This window comes from Episyrphus balteatus, chromosome 4 (assembly GCF_945859705.1).
Source record: "Episyrphus balteatus chromosome 4, idEpiBalt1.1, whole genome shotgun sequence".
NCBI classification, from domain to species: Eukaryota; Metazoa; Arthropoda; class Insecta; order Diptera; family Syrphidae; genus Episyrphus; species Episyrphus balteatus.
In genome coordinates this window covers 44,990,469-44,994,937 of record NC_079137.1, presented here as the reverse complement: position 1 = coordinate 44,994,937, position 4,469 = coordinate 44,990,469, and positions in this window count along the sequence as shown.

The following is a 4,469-nucleotide window of genomic DNA, read 5'->3' as shown; positions in this document are numbered from 1 at the left end:
AACCGAGCGTCTAAACACCCCAAAACTTGCAAAATTCAAAAATCTCTAAAAACAAAACTACAAGTCCAAAACTTATAGAAAATACATTTTTGTGCTCTGTGAGTCGATATCCTTCGAATACAATTCAAATGGAGTTGAAAAATTCACGTTTGAAGAAAATAACATTGCAAAATGTTTAAATCGTCATATCTCGTTAACCGAGCGTCTAAACACCCCAAAACTTGCAAAATTCAAAATTCTCTAAAAACAAAACTACAAGTCCAAAACTTATAGAAAATACATTTTTGTGCTCTGTGAGTCGATATCCTTCGAATACAATTTAATTGGAGTTGAAAAATTTACATTTGAAGAAAATAACATTGCAAAATGTTTAAATCGTCATATCTCGTTAACCGAGCGTCTAAACACCCCAAAACTTGCAAAATTCAAAATTCTCTAAAAACAAAACTACAAGTCCAAAACTTATAGAAAATACATTTTTGTGCTCTGTGAGTCGATATCCTTCGCATACAATTCAATTAGAGTTAAAAAATTCACGTTTGAAGAAAATAACATTGCAAAATGTTTAAACCGTCATATCTCGTTAACCGAGCGTCTAAACACCCCAAAACTTGCAAAATTCAAAATTCTCTAAAAACAAAACTACAAGTCCAAAACTTATAGAAAATACATTTTTGTGCTCTGTGAGTCGATATCCTTCGCATACAATTCAATTAGAGTTAAAAAATTCACGTTTGAAGAAAATAACATTGCAAAATGTTTAAACCGTCATATCTCGTTAACCGAGCGTCTAAACACCAGCAAAACTTGCAAAATTCAAAATTCTCTAAAAACAAAACTACAAGTCCAAAACTTATAGAAAATACATTTTTGTGCTCTGTGAGTCGATATCCTTCGAATACAATTTAATTGGAGTTGAAAAATTTACATTTGAAGAAAATAACATTGCAAAATGTTTAAATCGTCATATCTCGTTAACCGAGCGTCTAAACACCCCAAAACTTGCAAAATTCAAAATTCTCTAAAAACAAAACTACAAGTCCAAAACTTATAGAAAATACATTTTTGTGCTCTGTGAGTCGATATCCTTCGCATACAATTCAATTAGAGTTAAAAAAATTCACGTTTGAAGAAAATAACATTGCAAAATGTTTAAACCGTCATATCTCGTTAACCGAGCGTCTAAACACCCCAAAACTTGCAAAATTCAAAATTCTCTAAAAACAAAACTACAAGTCCAAAACTTATAGAAAATACATTTTTGTGCTCTGTGAGTCGATATCCTTCGCATACAATTCAAATGGAGTTGAAAAATTCACGTTTGAAGAAAATAACATTGCAAAATGTTTAAATCGTCATATCTCGTTAACCGAGCGTCTAAACACCCCAAAACTTGCAAAATTCAAAATTCTCTAAAAACAAAACTACAAGTCCAAAACTTATAGAAAATACATTTTTGTGCTCTGTGAGTCGATATCCTTCGCATACAATTCAATTGGAGTTGAAAAATTGACGTTTGAAGAAAATAACATTGCAAAATGTTTAAATCGTCATATCTCGTTAACCGAGCGTCTAAACACCACAAAACTTGCAAAATTCAAAATTCTCTAAGAACAAAACTACAAGTCCAAAACTTATAGAAAATACATTTTTGTGCTCTGTGAGTCGATATCCTTCGCATACAATTCAATTGGAGTTGAAAAATTGACGTTTGAAGAAAATAACATTGCAAAATGTTTAAACCGTCATATCTCGTTAACCGAGCGTCTAAACACCCCCAAAACTTGCAAAATTCAAAATTCTCTAAAAACAAAACTACAAGTCCAAAACTTATAGAAAATACATTTTTGTGCTCTGTGAGTCGATATCCTTCGAATACAATTCAAATGGAGTTGAAAAATTCACGTTTGAAGAAAATAACATTGCAAAATGTTTAAATCGTCATATCTCGTTAACCGAGCGTCTAAACACCCCAAAACTTGCAAAATTCAAAATTCTCTAAAAACAAAACTACAAGTCCAAAACTTATAGAAAATACATTTTTGTGCTCTGTGAGTCGATATCCTTCGAATACAATTTAATTGGAGTTGAAAAATTTACATTTGAAGAAAATAACATTGCAAAATGTTTAAATCGTCATATCTCGTTAACCGAGCGTCTAAACACCCCAAAACTTGCAAAATTCAAAATTCTCTAAAAACAAAACTACAAGTCCAAAACTTATAGAAAATACATTTTTGTGCTCTGTGAGTCGATATCCTTCGAATACAATTCAAATGGAGTTGAAAAATTCACGTTTGAAGAAAATAACATTGCAAAATGTTTAAATCGTCATATCTCGTTAACCGAGCGTCTAAACACCCCAAAACTTGCAAAATTCAAAATTCTCTAAAAACAAAACTACAAGTCCAAAACTTATAGAAAATACATTTTTGTGCTCTGTGAGTCGATATCCTTCGCATACAATTCAATTGGAGTTGAAAAATTGACGTTTGAAGAAAATAACATTGCAAAATGTTTAAACCGTCATATCTCGTTAACCGAGCGTCTAAACACCCCCAAAACTTGCAAAATTCAAAATTCTCTAAAAACAAAACTACAAGTCCAAAACTTATAGAAAATACATTTTTGTGCTCTGTGAGTCGATATCCTTCGCATACAATTCAATTGGAGTTGAAAAATTGACGTTTGAAGAAAATAACATTGCAAAATGTTTAAATCGTCATATCTCGTTAACCGAGCGTCTAAACACCACAAAACTTGCAAAATTCAAAATTCTCTAAAAACAAAACTACAAGTCCAAAACTTATAGAAAATACATTTTTGTGCTCTGTGAGTCGATATCCTTCGCATACAATTCAATTGGAGTTGAAAAATTGACGTTTGAAGAAAATAACATTGCAAAATGTTTAAACCGTCATATCTCGTTAACCGAGCGTCTAAACACCCCCAAAACTTGCAAAATTCAAAATTCTCTAAAAACAAAACTACAAGTCCAAAACTTATAGAAAATACATTTTTGTGCTCTGTGAGTCGATATCCTTCGAATACAATTCAAATGGAGTTGAAAAATTCACGTTTGAAGAAAATAACATTGCAAAATGTTTATCGTCATATCTCGTTAACCGAGCGTCTAAACACCCCAAAACTTGCAAAATTCAAAATTCTGTAAAAACAAAACTACAAGTCCAAAACTTATAGAAAACACATTTTTGTGCTCTGTGAGTCGATATCCTTCGAATACAATTCAATTGGAGTTGAAAAATTCACGTTTGAAGAAAATAACATTGCAAAATGTTTAAATCGTCATATCTCGTTAACCGAGCGTCTAAACACCCCAAAACTTGCAAAATTCAAAATTCTCTAAAAACAAAACTACAAGTAAAAAACTTATAGAAAATACATTTTTGTGCTCTGTGAGTCGATATCCTTCGAATACAAATCAATTGGAGTTGAAAAATTCACGTTTGAAGAAAATAACATTGCAAAATGTTTAAATCGTCATATCTCGTTAACCGAGCGTCTAAACACCCCAAAACTTGCAAAATTCAAAATTCTCTAAAAACAAAACTACAAGTCCAAAACTTATAGAAAATACATTCTTGTGCTCTGTGAGTCGATATCCTTCGAATACAATTCAATTGGAGTTGAAAAATTCACGTTTGAAGAAAATAACATTGCAAAATGTTTAAATCGTCATATCTCGTTAACCGAGCGTCTAAACACCCCAAAACTTGCAAAATTCAAAATTCTCTAAAAACAAAACTACAAGTCCAAAACTTATAGAAAATACATTTTTGTGCTCTGTGAGTCGATATCCTTCGCATACAATTCAATTGGAGTTGAAAAATTCACGTTTGAAGAAAATAACATTGCAAAATGTTTAAATCGTCATATCTCGTTAACCGAGCGTCTAAACACCCCAAAACTTGCAAAATTCAAAATTCTCTAAAAACAAAACTACAAGTAAAAAACTTATAGAAAATACATTTTTGTGCTCTGTGAGTCGATATCCTTCGAATACAAATCAATTGGAGTTGAAAAATTCACGTTTGAAGAAAATAACATTGCAAAATGTTTAAATCGTCATATCTCGTTAACCGAGCGTCTAAACACCCCAAAACTTGCAAAATTCAAAATTCTGTAAAAACAAAACTACAAGTCCAAAACTTATAGAAAACACATTTTTGTGCTCTGTGAGTCGATATCCTTCGAATACAATTCAATTGGAGTTGAAAAATTCACGTTTGAAGAAAATAACATTGCAAAATGTTTAAATCGTCATATCTCGTTAACCGAGCGTCTAAACACCCCAAAACTTGCAAAATTCAAAATTCTCTAAAAACAAAACTACAAGTAAAAAACTTATAGAAAATACATTTTTGTGCTCTGTGAGTCGATATCCTTCGAATACAAATCAATTGGAGTTGAAAAATTCACGTTTGAAGAAAATAACATTGCAAAATGTT